At 41.6% G+C, this 15,703-nt stretch overlaps 1 non-coding gene across 1 annotated transcript; it reads right to left on the bottom strand.

Annotated features, from left to right (window-relative positions):
• Positions 1 to 15,242: 15,242 nt before the first annotated feature.
• LOC123132733 (small nucleolar RNA R71) lies at positions 15,243 to 15,346 on the bottom strand. The gene has a single exon (XR_006465003.1). It is a non-coding gene; the product is annotated as a small nucleolar RNA R71 (small nucleolar RNA).
• Between the last annotated feature and the right edge of the window lie 357 nt (positions 15,347 to 15,703).

Genomic DNA, 15,703 nt, shown 5'->3' with positions numbered 1-15,703 from the left:
TGACCCACTCCTCCACCTCCGCCGAAGCTTGCCGGAGTCACCGCACCACGCCGACGCCCCCGCCCCTGCACGGGCACTCACACTCCCTCCTCTCTGTACTCTTTTCCTTCTCCTGTAGAAAAAAAACAGGTTCAATAGATCGGTTTAGTAGATCATTTTATTTTCATTAGATCGGTTTTAGTTATGGTTTTGTTGTAGCGGTTTAGTATGGTTCTGATCAAACCAACGGATCGGTTTTATTCTATAGAAAAATAAACGCACGTGTACGTATTGTTAAGTTTCGCCCGCGCGTTTGGTAGTTACGGATCGCACCCCCATAGGCCCAATAGCGCCCATTTTTTTTCTGTATTTTCGTTTCTGTTTTTAAAACAGAAAAGTTGCAGTTTCGTAAATTCTATATCTCCTAGGTTATTTAGATTTTTTGATTGATTCTTTTTGCTCTAGTCTGAAAATTTCCTCTAGTTTCTGTATAAAATAATTTCGGCCATGTTTGCAGTTTTAAAAATTGTGTTATTTAAGTTTTAGTCAGACTAGTATTTCTTCTACAAAATGAGGTAGAATTAATATTTTTAGGTGATTATTTTTGCCGCTGCTTTGTTTTGACCTTGCCTAGCAGTAGGATTAAATTGGGCATTTATAGATTTTAATAAAATTAGTTTATCACGAAAACAAGCCTGTTTTAGTTTATTTCATTTTGTTGTTGTTTTCTGTTGTTTTTATTACTTTAAATATTGTTTCCGCCTCTGTTTTATTTTATTCGAGATTTGTTTCTATAGTACTAGAGGGTGAACTTTTATTTACAGAAAAAATGTTTTATTTCTTTTTCTTACTAGTTTTGTTTTAAGCATAATTAGAGTTTTAATTTAGCTTTTTATGTGTTTCCTTTTGCTAGTAAAACTTTATGAAAATACTTTATGTTAACTTAGTTGATTTAAATTTTATTTTTGTTGAAATTATTAGTTTAGTATTTTCTTTGTTAAGTTTTGCTTAGGACAAAACTATTTTTGTAGTTAAGGCAAAAGGTTTTCCTAGTAGGTTCTTTATAGTTTTCCCCTATTAGTTCTTTTGATGTGCTATTTGTTTTGTGTTGGGTTTTCTTATTGAGTTTTCTTTTGATTGTTAGATTTGCTTGCTAGAATGCTTGCTTATGTGAATGTCATGTTTGTTATTATAGATTTCATCGGAGAGTTGCGAATAGTCCTATCAAGTTAGTTTCGAGAGCGTTGTTATCTTCATCAACTTACCAGGCAAGTTCACTTTGACAATGTTTTTCATACCTATGTTTTATTTGCATGTAGTAGCACCTTTTCAATAATCCCGCCAGTAGTGATATTGATTTCTTGTAGTTGAGTAGAATGCATGAGGTAGGAACCCATCTCCATGTTTATCAAGCCCGGGACGTTATATAGTTTTAATGCTACGCTATAGTAGATGGGGTTTGGTATGAGTGCATGAGTACGTCAATGGCGGCAACTTCATGATGGCACCGGCAAGGACTGCATCTTCAGGACTCTTCAAGATTTCGAGACTCGAGACAAGAATTCAATACACACTACTGGGTGAAGGACAGTTGACGGGCACCCTGGAGAAACCAGTGGTTGGCCGGGATGCATGGAGAAGCGCCATGACATCTTGCGGAAAGGTTCACCCAGACTCAAAGAGACGGAAGAATACTTCATGCCCGGAAGCTTACCTGTGCAACCGCAAGTCACTATGGGCTCTGGCTTGGTTGACCTTAGTTGTGACTCTGGCTGGGACGGTGCTAGCAGATGTAGAACTATGGTAGGATTAGATGAGCACCGAACAGTGGTCTGAGGAACTCTTTGGAAGACCATGTTTCGGTCATCTTGTTCTCAAACATCCTGAAGTGCGAGAATGTAAAGAGAGGGATCGAATCTTGCGGGTAAAGTGTACAAACCTCTGCAGAGGGTTAAAACCTAATCGATTAGCCGTGTCCCCGGTTACAGACAATTTGAGCCTTTGGACTTGGATCTATCTCCGAACTCTCAACACCAGACTTATAATTTAATTGTGGGCAACTTATGATGATTTGGGTATGAGACATCGGTTGGCGGAACCATGTCATGACAGAAACCTACGTAGTACAGACTCCTGATATTCCTTTGTTGTAGGGAAAATAAAACCAGCTTTTACGCAAAAACATCAGACACAGAGCCACAAAGCCATATTGCATATAGAATAGTTTTATCATCTACTTTCCTCATATTGTGATCTTGCCAGTACATTCAATGTACTGACCTACACGGCTGCAACGTCTCATGTTGCAGATATGTTCCTTCCGACGAGTAAGAGTACGGTACAGGATTACGGTCTACACTCAACCTGCCGATGGCGTTGATGGGACTCCACACCCGATTATTTGTTTCTACTGAGACTTATGAGGTATATATCAGTTTTACGTTATTTATACATGTGATTGCACTTTGATATATACATTGATGTACTGTGTGTACCAGCATACCGATCCAGGGATGGCACAGATACATAGAGGCTTGACCGTCTGAGGTCGGGTCGCTACAGATATGGTATCAGAGCACATGTTGACTGTTGGACGTGACCCTAGAAATTAGAAAGCCCTAGGACAGGAAATCTCTAAAACTTTATTTTCAAAAGAATCTATTACTTCTCATATTTTTTGATTTTATCAAATAACCTCTCTTACTTCAAATAGTTAGAATATACCCCTTTCCCTTTTGACCACACGGAGGATCAACTAAAGCCGCTCCAAGAAGGACAAGATATCGGACAACCGATGACCATTTCGGAGTAAAGAGAATTTCACCATGCATTAGAAGAGTTAAAGCTACAACAGTTGAAGACTCCGAAGACTTGAAGAATCTGAAGAATTATTTGACCTTTAGAAGACCAAACCCATGTTATATACTTACGTTAGATGCAGCGATTTGTGAGCTATCATTTGTTTGATGTTTTTCCGACAGCCACAAAATAAAACTCATTTCTTCAAATCTATTGTTTGTATTGTGTGTATTCCTCCCCACCTCTCTCTTATCTCACCCTAAAACCCTTGGACCCAGTAGATGATGAATGAAGTTGGACTGGTATTCTCTGGACCGAAAACCCAGCCGGAGGCAGAGCTATGGATTCAGAACATGGAGAATCACTTCGGGAGCAATTTGGTTTCAAGGAAGAATGAAGTATCGTACGCTCTTCAGTACTTTGAAGGAAGTGCTGCAACATGGTGGCAGATGCATCAAGCTATACAGGGATGGAATGGAGCAAGGACTTGGGAAGAATTCAAGAAGACTCTGACAAGATCTCGTCTTATCCGGAAGCACCATGATACCCCAAGAAATAAACCTTATGCCTGCAAGATTTGCGGAGAAATAGGACACACCCAGGAGGAACACAAGGATGGATGCCCTCATTGTGAGGAGAAACACCCAGCTGAGGAATGCCCAACTAGTCAGGTGACTTGTTTCTTGTGTGAAGGAACCACCCACTACCCAGCTCAGTGTCACATTTACCCCACGGTGCAACAAACTATTCAGAAGCAGGAAGAAGGAATGAAAGAAGCCCTCCGAGAAGTTATGAAAGAACCTGTGATTAAGGAAAGTGTTGAAGACCCTGATGGAGAAAGCCTCAACAGATTTTACTCCAATGCCTGTTATTCATGTGGAGAAGAAGGACATTTTTCACAGTATTGCACCAAGGAAAGAAAAGAGTATCTGGGATACTTCCCGACAGAAGCAGTGGAGTTTGATCCACAGGGAATAGAACGTTTGATCAGAACGAAGAAAACCAGGAAGAGAAAACAAAGACACCCTCAGAACAACCCAATTTCTGCAAAGAGGGACAAGAGTCATATTACCTGTTTTGAATGTAAGGACGTCGGGCATTATGCCAATGATTGTCTCGAAAGGAAGCAAGGAACTCAAGGAGCAGGCACCATCACCAAGAAGCCTCGAGACATGCCGGAAGTTATTTGTTTTCGTTGCAAGGAAGCAGGACATTTTGCTAGGATTGTTCAAATCATGAGAAAGCTGGAGCTGAGTAGTGGAGATGTTGATATCAGTAATAAGGGTAGTATGGAAAACACTTTTCATGAGAATGCGGGGTTGAGTTATGTAATAGATTACTTAGAGATTGTAATAATTCATGACTCAATAAAGTTGATATGTAATATGCTGAAAGGCTTTAAGGAGTTGTTATGTTTTATCTTGGAAATTAATATTCTGGGTGAACATGGAAGAAAATGAGTTGTGATGCATAAACTGGATGTTGGAAATTGAGTTTGAAGTTTTGTTTGGATGATATGAATGTGTACCCAAGGAGATATGTACCTTATTCTGAGCACCATTTTTGTTTACAACTGCAGATGACGACCCTTTATGAGTCTTTCCTTAAGGGCCCGGAAACGATCATGACCCTGACAAGTGATCATGATTACCCGAAGATCCTGAAGGACATGATGAAGCATATTCACCTTGAAGGAGATGCAGTCTACAAAGGCTACCCCTTCATGCAAAAGGGAGTGGAACTTTGGTATGTGGAGGTACACCTCCACCGTATGAAAGGAGTTTGCCCAAAGACGATGGGGCAGTACTTTTTCATCTCACGTGTACCACAAGCAACTTTCTTCGACGCTGTTCGTGAAGCAGCCATGGAAGCCATACGCCAGATCGGAGAAATACTTGAAGCAAGACTCCGTTATACTCAGGAATACCTAAGAGAAGTGCATGCAGAGATGATGGAGATGAAGCTCAAGGCCACCACGATGAAACAGAAGATTGAAGATTTCAAGGCGCATGTCGCACAATTCCAGTGGGACTGAAGAATCCTCAAGGAGGAAAAATTAATAAAGTTGGAAGTAATGCCTGACCATACCAAACCATGTGGGTGGCAGCATTTGTAATAAAGTACTTTTTGGAATTTGGATTTACGAAAAATGGTTAAGGATGTAATAAAGATTTGATATGAAAATAATATGATTTATGGATAAACTAGTGCATTTTTTTGGTGTGGTAGTACTCCGTAAAGCCACAGGATCAATGAAGAAAGAAATGTGTTATTCATGACGGTCCATAGAAGGGAGCTGGACCAAATAAGTTGGAGTTTTGTATGATCGTCACCACAAGGGTATGAAGGAAGAAGTACTATTGGATTTAAAGGAGATGTAATGTTGGAATATGGAATGATAATCCTCGAAAGGATGAGTTAAAATTGTACAAGAGTTGAAGTGGGCCATAACCCACAGGCCCAGGAGTTAATAAGAAGCAAGCACACTCTTGCTGAAGGAAGATATTTCGGAAGAAAACTCTGAGTTAATCAGCCGACATTTTTAGGAGGATACGAAAACCCGAGGGTTGTGAAGAAATGTTAGATGTCTTGTTCAGCTTGCAGAAACAATGGATTTATTCGAACTCAGTTCGTCGACAAGAGAAATTCTGCAATGCTTGTGAGTATGCCCAAGTGTTAGAATACGTGATTCGATGTCGGCATATGTAGTAATGGTTCAAGTACGGGATGGATTGGCCCCCATACCGGAGACTTCTTTCATGAACTATCATATGTTGATGGAAAATCAGACAGCCTTGAAAACCCTAGAAGAGTGTCGAAACGATAAGCCAAAACCATAGAATGGTAGGATGATTGATCCATGTACCAGACACCTGTTGCCAATCGTAGGATATAGGGTGAGATTCAACCAAACCCATTTTTTCTGTAGGAGAAACCATACATGGTTGACCACCATGAGAATTTTGATAGTTATTTAGTATTGGCGACAGACCAGTCAGCTAAGAAGACCCAGTCTTGGAAGAACCTCACCAGGATTGAGAGGACACAAGATTTTGAGAAAAAGGTCATGCCCCTACTAGGAGAGCACCAGTGAAAGAGTTATTCCAGGGAATATGAGAAGACCGACACCGTCAACCCAAAGGAATGAGCACATGAGTTTTGGACGGGACCATAACCCTGCTTTTAAGTGTGGTAGCACACTAGACCATTCCAATCAATGGCATTGCTAGAAGACCCCCAAACCCTAACCTTTTCTTGCTAGCCTCTTTGAATCTCGAGGACGAGATTCATTTTAAGTGTGGTAGGTTTGTAACATCCCAAAATTCTAAATTTTGGAATGTTATATTAAATAAATAGTTTTGATTGTTTGTTTGATTGTTGCGTGAATGATTGTGTGAAATTGAGTGGCGTTTGGAAATTTCAGAGGCAATTGAGTTTTGCTTGAATTTGGATTCAAATTGGCATTTGACTTTCAGTTCAAAAATCCCTGACAAATACTTGTTCAAAAGTAAGAGAGGAGTTAAAATGACACTCCAAAAATGTCAGAAGAAAATAATGCCAAAAGTTTGAATTCAAATTTGGTTTTATTTGGAATTTTCCAAAAAAATGCTTTTATAAAGTTTTATTTTCTCCTCTAAAAAATAGTTCATCTTTTAGAATTTATTTTCTAGGAATTTTGATATATATATGTCCTATACAAAAGTATTTTTACTTTCTCCTTATATATATATATATATTCCCTTTCTGACTTTATTTTAAAAAAACGCCTTAGCCGGGCGCCAGGCAGCAAGCCCAGCCACCCGGGCCGCAGCCCACTGGCCAGGCGCCAGCCGGCCGCCCACGGAGGACACCACCAGCGCCGCTTCACACGCTCGTTCAATCTCTCTCACGTAACTCCCTCTCCCTCACGTAACTCTCTCTCTCTTCTTTGTTTTTTTCTTTTCACGCTGGGACCCACCTGGTCTTCTTCCTCCTCACGTAATGAAACAGAACCGGAAGATTGCCATGTCGCCCGTGTCCGTGATCTCCGGAATCCGATCCTCGAGGCTGCCCCCTTCCGCACGAGATGTCCTATAACTAGCTGAGTTACCCCTCGACCGATTTCCCCATACACCTTCGCCCAAACCCTCCCGTATCAACCACAAGAACAAGTTGGATCTCGTCGGACTCTGCGAAGTTCATTGGCCGTTTGCATGTCTGGTAGGTCACCGTTGGCCATCCTCCTTCTGCCTATTGAGATGTTTCATTGCGGAGCATTTGTCTGGCATCTTTTCCTCTCGTCTCGTCCACCACAGTGAGCCACTCGAGCTCGAACGCCGACCCGGAGCTCGTGTAGTTCACCGGAGGAACAAGCTCGCCCCGCTCGACGCCGACGTTCCTGACGACCAACTCCAACACCCCGCAAAGCCCCACTCCGAGCTGCACCTGACCCACTCCTCCACCGCCGCCGAAGCTTGCCGGAGTCGCCGCACCACGCCGACGCCCCGCCCCTGTACGCGCACGCACACTCCCTCGTCTCTGTACTCTTTTCCTTCTCCTGTAGAAAAAAAACAGGATCAATAGATCGTTTTATTTTCATTAGATCGGTTTTACTTACGGTTTTTTGGTAGCGGTTTAGTATGGTTCTGATCAAACCAACGGATCGGTTTTATTCTATAGAAAAATAAACGCACGTGTACGTATTGTTAAGTTTTGCCCGCGCGTTTGGTAGTTACAGATCGCACCCCCGTAGGCCCAATAGCGCCCGTTTTTTTTCTGTATTTTCGTTTCTGTTTTTAAAACAGAAAAGTTGCAGTTTCGTAAATTCTATATCTCCTAGGTTATTTAGAGTTTTTGATTGATTCTTTTTGCTCTAGTCTGAAAATTTCCTCTAGTTTCTGTATAAAATAATTTCGGCCATGTTTGCAGTTTTAAAAATTGTGTTATTTAACTTTTAGTCAGATTAGTATTTCTGCTATGAAATGAGGTAGAATTAATATTTTTAGGTGATTCTTTTTGCCACTGCTTTGTTTTGACCTTGCCTAGCAGTAGGATTAAATTGGGCATTTATAGATTTTAATAAAATTAGTTTATCATGAAAACAAGCCTGTTTTAGTTTATTTCATTTTGTTGCTGTTTTCTGTTGTTTTTATTACTTTAAATATTGTTTCCGCCTCTGTTTTATTTTATTTCAGATTTATTTCTATAGTACTAGAGGGTGAACTTTTATTTACAGAAAAAAATGTTTTATTTCTTTTTCTTACTAGTTTTGTTTTAAGCATAATTAGAGTTTTAATTTAGCTTTTTATGTGTTTCCTTTTGCTAGTAAAACTTTATGAAAATACTTTATGTTAACTTAGTTGATTTAAATTGTATTTTCTGTTGAAATTATTAGTTTAGTATTTTTTTTGTTAAGTTTTGCTTAGGACAAAACTATTTTTGTAGTTAAGGCAAAAGGTTTTCCTAGTAGGTTCTTTATAGTTTTCCCCTATTAGTTCTTTCGATGTGCTATTTGTTTTGTGTTGAGTTTTCTTATTGAGTTTTCTTTTGATTGTTAGATTTGGTTGCTAGAATGCTGGCTTATGTGAATGTCATGTTTGTTATTATAGATTTCATCGGAGAGTTGCGAATAGTCCTATGAAGTTAGTTTCGAGAGCGTTGTTATCTTCATCAACTTACCAGGCAAGTTCACTTTGACCATGTTTTTCATACCTATGTTTTATTTGCATGTAGTAGCACCTTTTCAATAATCCCGCTAGTAGTGATATTGATTTCTTGTAGTTGAGTAGAATGCATGAGGTAGGAACCCATCTCCCTGTTATCAAGCCCGTGACGTTATATAGTTTTAATGCTACGCTGTAGTAGACGGGGTTTGGTATGAGTGCATGAGTACATCAATGGCGGCAACTTCATGATGGCACCGGCAAGGACTGCATTTTCAGGACTCCTCAAGATTTCGAGACTCGAGACAAGAATTCAATACACACTACTGGGTGAAGGACAGTTGACGGGCACCCTGGAGAAACCAGTGGTTGGCCGGGATGCATGGAGAAGCGCCATGACATCTTGCGGAAAGGTTCACCCAGACTCAAAGAGACGGAAGAATACTTCATGCCCGGAAGCTTACATGTGCAACCGCAAGTCACTATGGGCTCTGGCTTGGTTGACCTTAGTTGTGACTCTGGCTGGGACGGTGCTAGCAGATGTAGAACTATGGTAGGATTAGATGAGCACCGGACAGTGGTCAGAGGAACTCTTCAGAAGACCATGTTTCGGTCATCTTGTTCTTAAACACCCTGAAGTGCGAGAATGTAAAGAGAGGGATCGAATCTTGCGGGTAAAGTGTACAAACCTCTGCAGAGGGTTAAAACTAATTGATTAGCCGTGTCCCCGGTTACGGACAATTTGAGCCTCTGGACTTGGATCTATCTCGGAACTCTCAACACCGGACTGATGATTTAATTGTGGGCAACTTACGATGATTTGGGTATGAGACATTGGTTGGCGGAACCATGTCATGACAGAAAACTCCGTAGTACAGACTCCTGATATTCCTTTGTTGTAGGGAAAATAAAACCAGCTTTTACGCAAAAACATCAGACATAGAGCCACAAAGCCATATTGCATATAGAATAGTTTTATCATCTGCTTTCTCATATTGTGATCTTGCCGGTACATTCAATGTACTGACCTACACGGCTGCAACGTCTCATGTTGCAGATATGTTCCTTCCGACGAGTAAGAGTACGGTACAGGGTTACGGTCTACACTCAACCTGCCGATGGCGTTGATGGGACTCCACACCCGATTATTTGTTTCCGCTGAGACTTATGAGGTATATATATCAGTTTTACGTTATTTATACATGTGATTGCGCTTTGATATATACATTGATGTACTGTGTGTGCCAGCATACCGATCCAGGGATGGCACAGATACACAGAGGCTTGACCGTCTGAGGTCGGGTCGCTACATGCCGCCGCCTCTGCAGCGCCGCCGCCGCCCGCGCACCCCGCCGCCGCCGCCTTTGCCGCCCCGCCACCGCCCGCGCACCCCGCCGCCGCAGCCCCGCCTCACGGGAGCCTCGCCGAAGGTATACGCCTCGCTGTCGTTTGGTTTTAGAAGAACGATCCATTTTTTTAGAAACCCTAGTTCATTTTTAGTTCGTTTTAACAAACAGCTTTTGCTAGTTAGCCGCAGATAACGAACGTTCGTTCATTAGCCTGTTTGTCAGTTTTTTTTCTCGGATTTTTCTGCGATTATTTTTCAATCGTGATTTCTGATCCGATTTTGATTTCAGTTTATCTTTTCGCTCGTTTATCAGAATCAGGCGATTCAAGCGCCTAAGTCTTCGTCTCGAAACCCTCTTTCTGTTTAATCAACTTGAACAAGGTTTTGGTACTGTAAAATTTGACCTTAATCCAGATTAGTAAACGGATCTTGTTTCTTTCGCAGTTTTAGTTTTGTTGCTCCATCTAATTTGATTCTTTTCGCAAACCGGAGTTCTTAAGTTGAACTTTCTGGTTAGATCTTCTTATTTGAGATTTACCCGTGTTTCCTTGCTTGATTGCTTATGTATGCTATTGTTTGTTTGCGATGGAACACCCGGAGTGCGAAGCGTGCTACTACGAGTCCCTAGGTTTTGCGGATCATCAGCAAGGCAAGTAACACATTGATCATACTCCTTCCATACCTAGTTTTTATGCATTAGCTCGAATCCTCAAACATTGCATGATTAGGATGTGATTAAATTGTGGGTTGGGAAGTAGTCGATGAGGTAGAACCTATTGCCCTGTTATTATCAAACCCTTGGGAGTTACTTCTACATAATGCTTATATTGCTATGCTATGCTATGCTCGTAGACGTGGTTTGGGAGAGTGGATCCATGACAGATGTGAGATTATTAATTAATGGTTCAACTTAAGGTGGCAACTTAAATACACATCTGGGTGGATTATTTGTTGGGCACTTGGGGAATCCAGTGTTGTCCTAGGATATCCCGGAGTACCCGTGTGATAATCCTAAGGTCCGCCTCCCAGGCTCAAAGGGAACTGAGATATTTTCATGCTAGAAACTTCTGTGTCCAGCCACACGCTATTATGGGCTCTAGCATAGTTGAGTAAGTCGCGTGAAGCTCTCGAAGAGGTGGATCAACAGGTAGAGGGATGTAGGTTGGTATGGTCTGCCCGGAGTAAGCAGTTAATGCTTCTGAAAGACTGTGTCTCGGTCATCCGTTTCTCAAACACCATGTGGTGCGAGAAATCCAGCGGAGGAGATCGAGTCTTGTGGGGAAAAGTGCGCAAACCTCTGCAGAGTGTATAAACTAATCATGGTTAGCCGTGTCCCTGGTTATGGACATCTTGAGTATCTAGTACTTGGAGTATCCTAAGTATCTCATCACTCTAAATTAATATTGTTGGGTTGATAATCACTTAAATTGGGATTGAGTTGGAGGAACCTTCTCAATGATGTTTCAACTACCATGATAGTTAAATTAATTTATTCCTTTGTTGTAGGGAAAAATTGGCTTTTCGCAAAAACTATAGCCATAGAGCTTTCCACCAGCCAAATATGCATGTAGTGATAGCATTATTCTGTTCTTGCTCTACTGTGTTATTTTGCTAGCATATTCCATGTGCTGACCCATTTTTGGGCTGCAACGTATTATGTTGCAGACTTTCCAGACAAGGAGTAAGGTTCGTTAGCTCATTGTCGTGCAGCTCAGCTATGCCGTTGGAGTTGATGGATTCACTTTATCTTCCAAGCCTTCCGTTGTTATCATATTAGATGGCCTTAAGCCATATTTATTGTAATAATTTCTCTTTTGAGACATTTGATGTAATAAGTGTGTGATTGCTACTCTATTATAAACCCTCGAGTACCGTGTGTGACAACATTACCGACCCAGGGATGACACTGAAGCACAGAGACTTGACCATTTGAGGTCGGGTCGCTACAACATATCCTTTGACAAATTCTATATATCAAATTTCATTTGGTATCAAATTTCATGATTGACATTTCAGATACACAAGTGGTCTTCCTTGCAAAACTAACCCATGTAGGTAGATGAACTCACTTCCAAGTGGTGCTCCCAACTCTTGATGAGCTACATCAACCTTGAGCAACCCACACAAGTTCAACTACATGAAGAAGATCAGCACTACCACCCAAGGTATGCCATTCCATCTTAGAGAAGCTTTACCCCAAGGTATGGGTCAAAGCAGCTCAACAAGACGTGAATACATCAAATGCTTCAACGAAAAATGGTAACCCCATTTTGAGCTTAAACGATGAGTATGACTTATGATCAAGTGTTCTCACTTGACTCCTTAGTCAATATACTCTAACATGGGTGACTTTGTCACCACCCATTTCTGGATGAAATTCTCTAGTGTTTCTCTGAGTTTTTACATTTGTCCTTTGCATATTTATTCCCCTTCTTCTATCATATTCATTGCAAATCCTTCAGTTAATTCCTTGTAAATCCTTGAGAGGTCTTATTTGCCTAGTGAGCTGAGGTGACAAGTGTTCTCTCGGTGTTGAACTCGGTCATACCGATATGTTGTTTTCGGTCAAGCCGAACCAATTCGGTACCACCGAAGACTACAACTCGGTATCACTGATTTCACTGCAGAGAAGACAATTTGCCACTTGTTCCTGCACTTTTGTTCCAGCTCCACTCGATGATTCTTGTCCTCTACCAGCATCACAATCTATAAGCTGCTTTGCTCTGTGACTCAAGGACCAAACCTATTTTGACTCACACTCCAGAAGATCCCTTCTTGGAAATTGATGTCAAAGGGGAGAGAGATCACATCAAAGCTTATTCTCTTCAAAGGGAGAGAGGGAGAGAAAAAAAAGGGAGAGAGAGGTAATCACATCGAAGGCCCCGGATGCTTGGTGTTCAAGAGGAGAGAAGTCACATGTCTTTAAGAGGGGAAAGACATGTCTATGTTATGTTTATCTTTATGATCTGTTTTGCTCTGATTTTGCTTCCCTATGTTCTCTCATTATCCAATACAAGATTCAGAGGGAGAAAGACTGCCAGGGAAGGAAATCATTGAATTCATTGCATATATTTACCTTTTTGGGACATGTCTATATATAATTGAGTACCTAGTATTCACCCTCTACATGTCATCCCGATCTTGGTACTCTTGTGGTTTGTTGTTCTGCTATGCTTAGTAGATGTATGTGTGTTATCTAACCTTGTTTACCCAGGTTCATCTCTTTCGACGCCAGCTCAAGACCACAAGGTAATTATATGCATCACTGATAAGCATATTTCATATACATAATTTGATGCTTAAATATACCATTAACTGAGATATATCCATCCATTCTTGCTAACAATTGTTGAATATTTGAATGATAATCATAAAAGGGAATGTTCACTAGTGAATTGTCTATTTTGCAGCAAAGTGCGCAAAGGCACTATAAACTACAAGTTTCTATCCATGTGGCAATCGAGATGAGCATATGAAAGAAGAGAAGGAAGAGGGACTTGAGTGTGATGAATATTAAAGCTTCAAGGGCAAGAAAGAAAGAGTGGAGGGATCAACTTGTGAAGTAGGCAGAGAAGTAGAAGGGCCGAAGTGCAAAAGTGCAGATCTGAGGAGAGGATCAAAATCCCTAGCATGCCTCAATTTTGGATAGGGCCTGGCACACATCTCTCTCCCTCACACCTCCATCTCCATCTCCGGCTGCCGCCGCGGTCAGGCCGGCGTGCCGGCGTGCCACTGCATCTCCATCCACCCATCCACCAACGCATCCACCAGCACCACCATCTCCAACCACCCCACGCCATCCATCTCCAACCTCCAGCACCACCGAGCCTCCACCGCACCTCAACCTCACGCTCGCGCGCCCGACTAGACGAGGCGTTTGATGCCCCGCGTGACTCCCACTGCACCGACCTCCTTGCTGCTCGCTGCTCTTCCCTTACCTCGATGTTGCTCTTCTCCTTCTCCTTACCTTGTTGCTGCACTTCTCCTTCTCCTTACCTCGTTGCTGCACTTCTCCTTCTCCTTACCTTGCCGCTGCACTTCTCCTTCTCCTAACCTTGCTGTTGTGCATCTCTGAACCGTCACCACGCTGTTGCTTCCCCTCTCACGCCCCTGCTACTGCTCCTTCTCTGAATCCCGTACTGCTGCTGCTCCTCTCTCCATCCCCACGCTGCTGATGTCACCTTTTCTTGATGTTGTTCCTTTATGAAGAAAACGACATGCTGGTGTTCTGAACTCTGGACTCTCACTGCTGCTGTTCCTTTCCTTCACTCTATTTCTCCACATTCTCAAGTAATTTTGGTGTACTATGATTGTGTGATGATGCGATATGTTCAGTCGAGAGACACCTTGTTGTTTGTGCTTATTTGTAGCTCGATGTGAAACTAGTACTGTTATGTGTTTGTGCTCAATAGTTAAATTGATCACCTATGTACTACTTACTGTAGAAACTTGCTACATTTTATAGTCCTTGTATCGGTTATGTACCTGTGATATATAAATGTGTGTGTGTGTGTGTTCGATTGTCATATATTCTCACTTCTTCCCACTGTTATATGTTTGATGGTTATATATTTTCATGTCCTGTTGATTCCCTTTTGTCATTGATGTTTGTCTATGTTAGTGTTTTAATTTACCAAGCATTACGAAAATACCAAAAAGATTGTTGAAGATAATCTGAACCTCTCTTTGCTTCTTTGTCATTTCCTTTGTTGATGATCCTTGTTAGATTTAGGTTTATTTCCTGTCTTCGTCACGCAATATCATGTTACCTAGCTTTAGCCGAGCGTAGCCGTTGATCGCCTAGTCCCTGTGGAGAACATGACATCCGCAGTTTGGGCATGAAAACCCCACTGTACATACAATCGATCATTTTGGCGCCGTTGCCGGGGACCAGCGTCGAGCGATTATGTTAGGATATAGACTAGGTTTACTTTAGTTCCTTGTTTAATTCGTCGTGTATTTCATTTTTAGTGTTTCTTTTGTACTTTTCCCATTGTTGCCTCGGCTTATTAGGATACTAACCTTTTGACTAGTGTTTACTATTTATGAGCGTGCGTAGGAAATCTGAACTATTTACAGGCTGATTGATAATTACACTTGGTTGAGATATGGCGATGCTTCATGATGTTTGGATGCCAAGTAACCAATGCTATTTCACAGGGCCACTTTGGCCATCTTTTGAGGTGGAAAATTTTGAGCTAAAGCCTGGTATTATTGCTTTGGTTCAACAACATCAGTTTGGAGGATTGCCTACTAAAGACCCTTATGAGCAGTTGCTCTGAGTCATGGAGTATTCAGATACAGTAAAGTACCATGGAGTTCCTCAAGATGTTATCAAGTGCATGCTGTTCACATTCTCTCTCCGAGATGATGCTCGTGCTTGGTATCGATCCTTGCCATCAAGATCATACAGTTGGAATGAGATATCACAAGCATTCTTGGATAAATATTTCCCACTACACAAGTAGTCCGCGATCCGAGATGAGATCTTCAACTTCGTCCAGCATGAAGGCGAGAGTTTGTATGATGCTTGGGAGAGGTACAAAGCCTTATTCAGGAGATGTCCTAATCATGGGCTCGAGAGGTGGTTAGAGCTGCAGATATTCTATGGAGGATTGACTTTGGACACTCGAGCTTACGTCGATATGGCAGCGGGTGGAGCTATTACAAACAAGACACTTGATGATGCTTTTTTGCTGATTGAGAACATAGCCTTCCACCAACTTCAGTGGTACAATGAGAAGGCCACCTCTGGCCCAGTTGCTTGCTTGCAACAAATCACTTCATCTCAGCAAGAATCTCTTACACAAAAGCCGGAACCAGTTTCTCCGTGTGACAAGATTGAGCTTTCATGGATTATCTTTGATGATGATGACACCATCCTAGTTGATACACACATTTCAGATCATATGGATACTAGCATCCGAGATTCAGT

Source organism: Triticum aestivum, chromosome 6A (genome assembly GCF_018294505.1).
Source record: "Triticum aestivum cultivar Chinese Spring chromosome 6A, IWGSC CS RefSeq v2.1, whole genome shotgun sequence".
Taxonomy (NCBI): Eukaryota; Viridiplantae; Streptophyta; class Magnoliopsida; order Poales; family Poaceae; genus Triticum; species Triticum aestivum.
This window is presented reverse-complemented; position numbering and strand designations above follow the sequence as displayed.